Here is a 13242-nt window from a genome sequence, read left to right on the forward strand (position 1 = left end):
TTTTAAGTTAAATGTATGAATTAGTGTACTCAAACATTTCAAGTTAAGAACAATTCAAATGTACAAATACAAAATAAAAATATGTCAGTTCTGCTTACTTAAACTTTGAATTTCTTAACTTAAAAAATTTGAGGCAACTGATTGCCTTTTTAAGTTATATGAGATTCAAATATATATTCTAAGGTCCAGCAGAACCATCCACAATGTGCAGACCATCCAATCATAGAGCACACAGATCAACCCTTACCATAGATGGCATATTAAGAAATATAATAATAAGTGAGGCCAAAAGTTCAAATGTATGTGTGAGTCTTGAGCATAACAGAAAGAGTTACTCAAGAGTAGTCTTACACAAGATTCATCAGAAGTGGAGCCTAAGAAATTAGGAAATATTAACAGCAACTGAATGTAAGTTTTTACTTACAGCATATAAACTATTTCTGCTATCAAATGGCATTAATACTCTATAAATTTTTTTTTTTTTTTTTAAGGTGTAAATAGTTTTACAAGGAAATACTATTTCAGTCTTTCTACAGTACTTTAATTCGATATGTCCATCCATCCATCTTCTTCCATCCATCTTCTTCCGCTTATCCCGGGTCGGGGGGGCAGCAGTTTAAGCAGAGACGCCCAGACCTCCCTCTCCCCAGACACTTCCTCCAGCTCTTCCGGGGGGACACGAGGCGTTCCCAGGCCAGCCGGGAGACATAATCCCTCCAGCGTGTCCTAGGTCTTCCCCGGGGTCTCCTCCCGGTGGGACACCTTCCCGGGACAGATGCCCGAGCCACCTCAGCTGGCCCCTCTCGATGCGGAGGAGAGTGTCTGGGGAGATGTTTATCCGGAGGTTTACCACAGTCCGCCGGATCCAGGCCGTATCCAGATCTGATGAAGGACGCGACGACAACGCAGTCCTGAAGTGTCACTGGTCCCTACCCGTGAAGGCCTCCTTCTCTTTACCTCTGTACAGATAATCGTTGTCGGGATAATTCCGGTTACACCAAAGCGATACAATTCTGTATTATAAATTTTAAGGCCAGACAAGTAGTTTGTTAAGGGTTGTTTTTTTTAGGGAAGGACTACATGCCTGCGCACATATATTCAAACGCGTATACCTATAGAATGAACTCTTAATACGCGTGTGCGCCATCAGCGTTCTTAAAGGTTCGCGTTTTTAAAGTTTGCGTAGAGTGAACTTAAGAGTTTTCTGTTTGAACGGTGTCGTGTTAGCGGCCCCTAAGTTAATAATGATCGTTGCGACGGAAGTGAATCAATCAAAACTAACTTTAGCTGGAGAATAACTTTATCCCAGAGCTGCTGTAAAGCCTAAACAATCTGTTACTTTAATCTCCTATTATCACTGTAAAGTTGCTTTGGAACAATCCACATTGTTAAAAGCGCTACATTAATGAAGGTGACTTGACTTGAGGAGCAGTGGCTCTACACTGAGCTCCTCCCGAGTGACCGAGCTTCTCACCCTATCTCTAAGGGATCGTTTCGGCCGCCTGTATCCGGGATCTTGTCCTTTTGGTCATGACCATATAGGTGAGAGTAGGAACGTAGATTGACCGGTAAATCGAGAGCTTCGCCTTGCAGCTCAGCTCCTTCTTCTCCACGACAGACCGGTACATCAACGTGTTACTGCAGAAGCTGCACTGACCCGTCTGTCGATCCGCCTTCCCTCACTCGTGAACAAGACCCCAAGATACTTGAACCCGTTTTCGTCAGGTGTAAGATTAGTGCAAACTCTAAGGCCCCGTCCACACTACTGCGTTTTCGTTTAAAAACGGAGACCTTTTGCTACGTTTGCACCTCCCGTCAACACTAAAACGGCTAAAACGGAGACCCAAAACGGAGAAGTTTAGAAACGCTGCCGATCCGTTTTTCGTTTTGAATCTCCGGAGGGCGTTTTAGTGTAGACGGGTCAAAACGGAGGACTTTAGAAACGATGACGTAGTAGCGGCTCACGCTCGGCTCTATGATTGGGTGTCATCAGTCGTGGCGTATATCTTTGCTAGCAGCTGTTGTACAAGTAAATTCTGCATTTTACAACGCTATAACTGCCTACATGCGCCGGAGTCAAGCTATTATTCGAGCGATCTGTGACATTTCCCATGTGCAGCGGCGGCGTTGACCGTACATGGAGCGTCGGTTTGGGGTTAACCCAGAGCATGGTGGGATAATTTTATCAATGAAGTTGTGTTTACACCAGCACGCACATGCCCAGTGTTGGTGAATGGTCACGTGATCCGCGTTTTCAGTCGTTTTAATGTGGACGGAGATCAATTCTAATACGCAGCTAAAACGCTGGTGTGGACGGAGATCGTATTCATTTTAATTATCCGTTTCTAAACTAAAACGCAGTAGTGTGGATGGGGCCTAAAGCAGAGGTGCCCAACCCTGCTCCTGCCGATCTACTGTCCGGCACAGTTCATCTCCAACCCTAATCAAACACACCTGCCTTTAATTTTCAAGTGATCCTGAAGACCTTAATTGGTTGCTTCAGGTGTGTTTGATTAGGGTTGGAGATAAACTGAGCAGGACAGGGTTGGGCACCTCTGCTCTAAAGCAAGCGCAACTCGGATGAGAAGAAGCACCGGACTTGAGACCCCCGAAGTCAGTTCCTCCCGGACCACCGGGCTTGAGACCCCCGAAGTCAGTTCCTCTCGGACCACTGGACCTGGGACCCCCGAAGTCAGGTCCTCCCGGACCACCGGACTCAAGACCCCCGAAGTCGGTTCCTCCCGGACCACCGGACCTGGGACCCCCGAAATCGGGTCCTCCCGGACCACCGGACTCGAGACCCCCGAAGTCAGTTCCTCCCGGACCACCGGGCTTGAGACCCCCGAAGTCAGTTCCTCCCGGACCACCGGACCTGGGACCCCCGAAGTCAGGTCCTCCCGGACCACCGGACTCGAGACCCCCGAAGTCGGTTCCTCCCGGACCACCGGACCTGGGACCCCCGAAATCGGGTCCTCCCGGACCACCGGACTCGAGACCCCCGAAGTCAGTTCCTCCCGGACCACCGGGCTTGAGACCCCGAAGTCAGTTCCTCCCGGACCACCGGACCTGGGACCCCCGAAGTCAGGTCCTCCCGGACCACCGGACTTGAGACCCCCGAAGTCAGTTCCTCCCGGACCACCGGGCTTGAGACCCCCGAAGTCAGTTCCTCTCGGACCACTGGACCTGGGACCCCCGAAGTCAGGTCCTCCCGGACCACCGGACTCGAGACCCCCGAAGTCGGTTCCTCCCGGACCACCGGACCTGGGACCCCCGAAGTCAGGTCCTCCCGGACCACCGGACTTGAGACCCCCGAAGTCAGTTCCTCCCGGACCACCGGACCTGGGAGCACCGAAGTCAGGTCCTCCCGGGCCACCGGACTCGAGACCCCCGAAGTCAGTTCCTCCCGGATCACCGGACCTGGGACCCCCGAAGTCAGTTCCTCCCGGACCACCGAAGTCGGGTCCTCCCAGACGATAGCGGGCTGCTCCGAGACGGCCTTCGGGACGACAGCTGGGTGCTTGGGTACAAACAGCACTTGGACCTTACCTTTTCTTGTGTGCATGTCGTGACACTGACATATGGCGCTGATGGAACAACAGAAATGCAGCTTTTACCACAATAACCCCGTAAACAAAGCAGCTGCGCTACTTTCTGTTTCTGAAAAGCATTTAAATATTTCAAACGGCCATTCAGATTATTGAATTCAATTTGCTGTTCATACAATACTTAAACACTTAATTTTTAAACATTTGTTTAAACATTTTTATATTCTGGACCAAATGATGCACTCGATATTGATTAAAAATGTCCTGATTCTTTATTATTGTTTGATAACATTTAGAAAAGGTTTCCATTTGTTAACATTAGTTTGTTCTAATGCTTGTTCTGGCTTGTTCTAATGTTTGTTCTAATGCTTGTACTGTGTTCAGGTTTTAAAGCTATTGTTATATAATTTTTTGGCCTTGAAACATCTTAAAATGCACTCGTGTAGACCAGGGAAATCAGTGAAATTGTTTATTTAGTTGATCATGGAACAACATTCCTGTCCGAAAATGTATTTCTAACCCTATCCCTAACCCGTCCCATAATTAGGCTATCCCAGAGGGAAATGTTGGTGAATCACACTGATGCAGAAGCACCTAACCCTGGTTTTAAGCCTAAACTTGACATAAACTGTAGCCTGGTTAAAACCAGACCATTCTCAGTTGTAAATGGGTTTGAATGAGCTCTTTGCCAGACTAACTTTCAGAGAAAATCTAAATTTGCCGGAAGTTGTCTGGGTTTTCCCAGGCTACATAAACTGCAAACTTGTCCCTCAAATCCGATTGGATGATTGGAATGTTGTTCCAGGATCAACAAAGATGTTGATCAGAAACATGTACTCTGTGAAATCAGGGGGCTGTTCCATAAATGAAGCTTAGAAAAGCGGGGATTAAACTCCAAAACCGGACTTGAATGAGCCTAACAAATAAGTTGGGGCTAAAGTGGTTCCATAAAAGGTAATTGAAGTTCACGCAATCTCACTAATTTGATCCAGGTTTATCTAGTCTAGATAATTGCGTGTGCACGCGTTTCTGAAGCAGCCCTAGAGGTCGATCGTGGATCAAATCGATCCACCACCAAACAGCGTATATTTTGTGCTGTTTTATGCGTTTGTGACATGTTTTTTTTTTCCTCAGTGCAAAAATGACATTTTACAGTTATATTCTCCATCTGTAAATGTTAGAAAGTAGTGCAAATGTATCCATTTTGCTGCTAATCTTCATATTGAACGAGCGCTGCTGCGCGCATGCGCGCCAAATAGGAGCGCAATAATTCTGACTAAAATATACATTTTGCTTGGAAAATTAATATGCGATACTTTATAACACTAGAAATATCTTCTAATTATAATAATTTCTCTTTAGGATGTTGGATAAGTTGCAGTGAACTTCTAGCTCATTACACTCATATATTTTATACTTCTAATAAAAAAAAAGAAATTGAACAGAAGTAGCCTAATTCAGGGAAGATTTTTTTAAAGAAACTAAATATATAAAGATACAAAATATAGTTTTGGGTATAGGACCTATGCTACTTTATAAAGATGATATATATAGCCTACTTATTTAGAATGCTGAGAATTACAGCTTTTTATGCAATAATTTTTTTGAGAAAGCAAGAATCCCCAGTTTTAAGTTTAGTGGTTTAGATTTAGTTTCTAAAGTACATTATGGAGAGGATAACATTAAATTAAGAACAAATGTATACATTTTGAAAAGATATGTGCAACTCTAAAATCAAAGAATATTCCATAAAATAAAGGAATAGCCTATATATTGGCCTACATTAACTACATTTTTATGTAACCTTCCCTTTTATTTCTAGTTATTTGTTATTTCTTTACTTATTTAATATTGAATATTTGATATTTAAATAATATTACTTGAATAACTATTGGGAATTATGTGTCATTCATTATAAGAGTTTGATATATGTGAATGTTATATTTTTATTAATATTTATTTATTGTTTTATTTATATATATATATATATAAGCCTATATATATATGTTGGTATTATCACAAAAGAAAAAAAAGTAGAAGGAAAAATAAGGAATATTTATTGGGGGAAAATATGATGTCTTTAAAGGAACTGTCCATTTGTATAATTTTGTTAAATGTGTTTGAATTGAAAGACATAATAAAGTACATTTTATATATATATATATACATTTTATATCTAGACAGCGTAGAGAAAGAATTCTCTGATAACCGAGGCACTCCTTAATTAAAATGTCTTTATTACAAAAATGACATGTCCTAAACTTTAAAACGCCTTATATATGTGTCTATATTGTCTATATTGTAGCCTTATTTAAGTTGATTTTCTGTATACTGTGTATTTATAAAGTCCAATAATGGTATTAGAGACTGTCAGTGGTAATATCATTGTGTTCTTGTCGGTCAGTGTTGAGGATCTGTGTAACAACTGAGGCTTAGCCTGACAGTTAGCCTGCCCTGGACCAGGCTAGTTTCCCAGCATAAGTTGCCAGGGTAACTGAGTTTGAACTTTTTTAAGTTTGATTTATGAAACCGAATCTACCAAAAATAACCCTGACTAACCGAAATAAGCCTGGCTTATACTCTAATCTTGGTTTATGGAACAGCCCCCAGGTTCACTGTTGCTGTAGGCAAGAGTTTGCCAACCTCTAGTGGCTGATGGTGGAACTGCAGGACATTCATCACGAGACGGTCAACAAACTTGTGCTAAATTCAAGCAGAGTAAACACAGGTAGCTCGTCGATAACTATGAGCAAGCACAAAGAAACACAAAATTCTGACTGTCTTCGTTTACAACACTAGATCTATGTCTGTCTGTCTGTCTATCTGTCTATCTAATCCATCGTAGGGAAAGTGCTCAAATTTAACAACTAGAGGGAGTAATACTCCCACTTAAATCAAAACCAAACCCAATACAGGCATGGTATAGCATAATTCACAGTACTAAATCCAGAAAATGTGTACTAAAAAGTATTAATTTTAATATTTAGCTGTAATATGTTTTAATCTGATTCATTGTTGCCCTCTAACCACAAAACTAGACACCTAACATGTAAAGTTGAACTTACTATGCAACTTCAAATACAACAGACAGAAAGAAAACAGAGCAGTCGTATTAAAACCTTTTTTTTTTAATACTATAAAATTCAAATCTGCCCGTTTATTTATTTTATTAAACACAGACAGCATAAAACCTTCCAGTGTCACGCTGAAAACTCAAGCAATCGCTGTGGTGATTTAGCCAAGTGAAATACTCGGAGCATGATAGACTGTGGTTCAACTAAAATAGGATCCGATGGCCTATTTTAGGTGACTAGAAAATGAGAGCACGTTGAAAAGCAGGCCAGACTGAAGGACAGGCCATGTTTCTACATCAGAGGAAGGCGGTGGATCTATATGTGGATCCAGACTCTGACTGTCCTGATCTCAGATCAGAATCAACTCTCTGATCGGTATCGCCAAACTCGCCGCTGGGTCAGTTTAGTCGCTCAGGAGGGGCCACTGCATTGATTTTTAGATTTTAACACTTGGACAGAAGGTGGAGACACCATAAGTGATGAAGCTTGCAGTAAACAGCACTTATCTTGGCATGGCAACATATTATCGTCTTGCTGTGCCATTCCGCCCACAAATAATGTGTGGCGACCTGCTGTCAAACTGGCCTTTTAGTGCCCTGCATCGCACAAACAACTATAAAACCATAAACTGCATTGGGGGATGAGACCTTGTTATTCATTCAGATTGTTAGTAGCATCGACAAAAATATGTTTGTTACAGTCTGAACGTATAAATGAGCTGGTGTTTATCAGGCCTGAAACATAATCTATGTGAACGCAAATGCTGAGACATCATGCTATGTGTCAGAAGGCAACTCGTAATGCAATGCAAGCATGTGTTGTTTTTGCTATAGTGGCCATTAGTGGAAACTGTATATTTATGGCCAGTTCATTAAAAACAAACGGCATCTTTATATCTAGATATACCTGAATGATAATAGGCATACATCTGTTTTAATGACAGATATTTGAAAGTGACTTGCAATGCAATGCAAATGCGTTCAAAATCAAATATGCAAGCACACTTTTTCGCATATTGTTTAGTTTCAAAATATATCAGTAGAGGTTTCATTCTCAACATTGACACAAGGGGTGCTATAGTGTGCATTAGCGTAACCTAAATATTCACAAAGAGAACTGTTTATGTTATTTATGGATATATATACACACTAAAAGCCAAAAAAAAAAAAAAAAGATTTCATGGGGACTTTAAAGCGTAGAGCGATAGAATAGTATCAAAATTGGCATTTTTCTAATGCAGTACAAAATGATTTATCTGTGCACATCATTATTGTTTTTTAATCATGTGCCTCATAATCTTGGATCAGAATAACTTCACCTCCATCTTGCAGTGACAACTCTTCTCTGACGACGAGGGCGGGGCAACCTGTCACTCACTTTAGATCAACCAATAGCAAACCACAACCATCCAATCAATTCCCCAGAGACAAATTCAAGCCCCGCCCACATTTGTTGTTGTTCGTGAACATAGACAGTATAAGAAGTGGACAGAGCCATCTCATTGGGACTCAGTTGAGACAGTTGAAGCCCATTTTTAGCGATTTTTGAGCACTTCCGTTCCTGACGCGCAGACTCAAACCGACTCAACCTAAGCTTGATGACGTGAGCAACCGGGGGTTCGCGCCAAGATGGCGTCTGCGTAGCTGAACCGTTTCTGTCTCGCATAAACTTTTGTGCAAAACTTAGTCTATTTTTTCCTTCCTTGATTTTTGCGTTACTTATACAATTGTCTTTATGTTTTGAATGACCCTACGACGTTTCTAAGCTGGAATTGAGAATATTTGCCTTTTGGGACTGTTAGAATTGAAAGTCTGTCGCGGCCTGCCGAGTGCGTTGACTGAACTCGATCACGTTGCTGAAACATAACCTGAGATAAATGGAAGGAATGGCGGAAAGTGTGAAGCCGAAGCGTGTGCATGATTATGCTAAACTCACCCCCGAAGTCGAAGATGATTTACGTATGGATTGTTTACCATCTTCAGCCACTCTGATTAACAGCCCTCTTCCGAAGATACGACGGCAGGTATCTGAGCCCTTAAAGGGGTCATATAATGCCATTTTTGTACAAGCTAATATGATTCTTTAGAGTCTAAATTAAAACTTTGTAATATACTTTAATTAAAAATTCTCATTAGTATTGTAAGAAAACACTTATTTTACTTGGTCAAAAACAGCTCTGTTTTCAGCACGCGGTTTCAGTGCATATAACTTTAAATGATAATGAGCTTTGCTGACTCCGCCTCTCTGTTCTGTGCGTACACCGTAACTCAATAACACAATAACCATAACGCGTTGTTCATTATAGACGTGGGATTATGAATTATATTGAGAACGTCGTGCATAGAAAACATGCCGTAATGTACCCTGAGTGTAAACCTTAGACGCATTCATTGTGAAGCGTGCATCTAGCGATTTGCAAAGATTAATATAAATATTAAAGATTAATAAAACGTTACACTCACTTCAGTTATTTTGGAGGTTCAGCAGGAACACGAATAGTTGGTACCGGTCCAGAAGCAGCTTCTTAGCAAAACCAGCTTTATACTGACCCTCCTCGTTTATAAAGCAGTCTGGTGTGTGAAATGATTCGCGCAAACATGAGAGCATTGACGTTGCTCGTGGGGAATATTCCCTTCGAAAACAAACACAGCCACTGCGTCTTCAGCGGTTCGGATTTAGGAACATTAAAATGACTGTTCGTTATTACACCCAAGAACAGAACACCACAATCGCTTAGACGCCATTCTGCTCATAGACAGCTCCAGCATATCAACAATGAGCGCGCCGGTCCGCGCAGACTATGATTGACAGCTCACTCACGAGCGAGGGCGGGTCTGTGTTGAAACCCGGCTGTCAATCAACAATCGCGGGAGGGGCGTGTGACCGTGTGACGTCACACGGTCGAACGGCTCAATTTGAGGCAGGGGAAAACATATAAGGAGATTAAAACAAAAACACTGGATGGATTTTTATCATGTTATGATGGTTGTGTACAGGCACTGCCAACACACATTTCAGTACAATCAACTTGTAAAAGTGCATGTACCATTATATGACCCCTTTAAATACGGAAATACTAAATGATATACTGAAGGCGATTGAGAGGTTGGGAAAAAAGCTAGATGATTTCATGGAGAAGCTACTGGAAATTGAAAGGTCTGTTACATCCAATTCGACCCTGATATCCCAACTCACCACCAAAGTTGACTCAGTTGCCGACAAAACGGAGAGGGCTGTAGCTAAAACTAACGAACTAGGTGCTCAAGTAGCGGCTGTGGTCACTGAAAACAAACAACTGTGGGAAAAAGTCGATGAACCGGAGGCATATAAAAGACATTGAAAATGTCTGGTATTCCGGAGGAGGCAGGAGAAAACGTGAAAATGATCGCAATGGATATTGTGTCTCGAATCTCGCCAGGATTGAGAGACGTTCTTCAGACTTCCATTGATGTTGCACACAGAATCGGCCCGAGAGCAGCAGAAGGCGCGAGTCCACGGAGGATTATTGTGCAGTTTTGTATTTTCAAATAGAGGTTTCATTCTCAACATTGACACAAGGGGTGCTATAGTGTGCATTAGCGTAACCTAAATATTCACAAAGAGAACTGTTTGTCTTATTTATGGATATATATACACACTTAAAAAGCCAAAAAAAGAAAAAAGATTTCATGGGGACTTTAAAACGCAGAGCGATAGAATAGATAGTGTCAAAATTGGCATTTTTCTAATGCAGTACAAAATGATTTATCTGTGCACATCATTATTGTTTTTTAATCATGTGCCTCATAATCTTGGATCAGAATAACTTCACCTCCATCTTGCAGTGACAACTCTTCTCTGACGACGAGGGCGGGGCAACCTGTCACTCACTTTAGATCAACCAATAGCAAACCACAACCATCCAATCAATTCCCCAGAGACAAATTCAAGCCCCGCCCACATTTGTTGTTGTTCGTGAAGCCGTTTCACTCGGATATACGTCACAAGGGGGAAGAAAAGAATACTGCAACTTCCGTTTCGTGCCTACACTGACCTGAACAACACCTGGTTTACGGCACAGATATTAAGTGGAGGTTTGTTCTGCCTCAGTAATGTAAAGCTTGTCATGCATTCACATCTGCGTACTTGTAATATTAGTGTGAGGATAAAGTGCACACGACTAATGCACGTCTCTGTGTGTGTGTGCGCGCGTGTGTGTGCCTGATGGGGGATGTAGGTGTTGCGTGGGTTGGTTGCCATTGGCTTTCCTCCCCATTCCAGTAAGTCTCTCCTTTTTTTCATTCTCACGCCTTCGCTGTTGCCAACCACAGAAAAATCTCTTCTGCTGTTGTTCTAACCATCTCTACTCACCTAGAACTGAGTATTCTGCACGTCTCCCTCTATATTGCTCTCTCGGTGTCTCATAGGGATCAGCCACACAGCAGACATTACACACACGAGAGCTTTATGCGTTCAGTGCGGGGTCTCACACACACACACACACACACACACACACACACACACACACACACACACACACACTTACTCACACCCACGTTTGGTGTGATTCATGAAGACTGCTGGTGAATTCTGAGGTTAAACACGACTAATGTCCTATACACATGCCTCATTCTGTTTATTTGTGCATGTGTTTGAACAAATTAATTAAATATTAATGATATGAAACAATTACCATAGCAACAGAAATGACAGAACAGTCTCCAAAAGTTTACAAATCTGCGTTTTTATTATTATTTAGATTTCAGTGTATGTACTGTATTTTACATTCTGTGCTCTATCTATCTATCTATCTATCTATCTATCTATCTATCTATCTATCTATCTATCTATCTATCTATCTATCTATCTATCTATCTATCTATCTATCTATCTATCTATTATTTTATTTATATCTTTCATTTCATCTATCTGTCATTTTATCTATCTCGTTTTATCGTTCTTTTGTTCTATCTGTCTATCTATCGCTATCTATCACTCTCATTCTATCTATCTATATATCGCTATCTATCTATCTATATCTATCTATCGTTCTATCTGTCTATCTATTGCTATCTATCACTCTCATTCTATCTATCGCTATCTATCTATCTATCTATCTATCTATCTATCTATCTATCTATCTATCTATCTATCTATCTATCGCTATCTATCTATCTATCTATCTATCTATATATCTATCTCATTCTTTCTATCTATCTATCTATCTATCTATCTATCTGTCTATCTATTGCTATCTATCACTCTCATTCTTTCTATCTATCGCTATCTATCTATCTATCTATCTATCTATCTATCTATCTATCTATCTATCTATCTATCTATCTATCTATCTATCGCTATCTATCTATCTATCTATCTATCTATCTATCTATCTATCTATCGCTATCTATCTATCTATCGCTATCTATCTATCTATCGCTATCTATCTATCTATCTATCTATCTCTATCTATCTCTATCTCTATCTATCTCTATCTATCTATCTATCTATCTATCTATCTATCTATCTATCTATCGCTATCTATCTATCTATCTATCTATATATCTATCTATCGCTATCTATCTATCTATCTATCTATCTATCTATCTATCTATCTATCTATCTATCTATCTATCTATATATCGCTATCTATCTGTCTATCTATTGCTATCTATCACTCTCTATCTATCTATCTATCTATCTATCTATCTCTATCTATCTATCGCTATCTATCACTCTCTATCTATCTATCTATCTATCTATCTATCTATCTCTATCTATCTATCGCTATCTATCTATCTATCTATCTATCGCTATCTATCTATCTATCTATCTATCTATCTATCTATCTATCTATCTATCGCTATCTATCTATCTATCTATCTATCTATCTATCTATCTATATATCTATCTCATTCTTTCTATCTATCTATCTATCTATCTATCTATCTATCTATCTATCTATCTATCTATCTCATTCTTTCTATCTATCTATCTATATATCGCTATCTATCTGTCTATCTATTGCTATCTATCACTCTCTATCTATCTATCTATCTATCTATCTATCGCTATCTATCTATCTATCTATCTATCTATCTATCTATCTATCTATCTATCTATCGCTATCTATCTATCTATCTATCTATCTATCTATCTATCTATCTATCTATATATCTATCTCATTCTTTCTATCTATCTATCTATCTATCTATCTATCTATCTATCTATCTATCTATATATCTATCTCATTCTTTCTATCTATCTATCTATATATCGCTATCTATCTGTCTATCTATTGCTATCTATCACTCTCTATCTATCTATCTATCTATCTATCTATCTATCGCTATCTATCTATCTATCTATCTATCTATCTATATATCTATCTCATTCTATCTATCTATCTATCTATCTATCTATCTATCTATCTATCTATCTATCTATCTATCGCTATCTATCTATCTATATATCGCTATCTATCTATCTATTGCTATCTATCACTCTCATTCTTTCTATCTATCGCTATCTATCTATCTATCTATATATCGCTATCTATCTATCTATATATCGCTATCTATCTATCTATTGCTATCTATCACTCTCATTCTTTCTATCTATCGCTATCTATCTATCTATCTATC

This window comes from Rhinichthys klamathensis, unplaced genomic scaffold (genome assembly GCF_029890125.1).
Source record: "Rhinichthys klamathensis goyatoka isolate OS25496 unplaced genomic scaffold, OSU_Roscu_1.1 h1tg000157l_1, whole genome shotgun sequence".
NCBI lineage: Eukaryota > Metazoa > Chordata > Actinopteri > Cypriniformes > Leuciscidae > Rhinichthys > Rhinichthys klamathensis.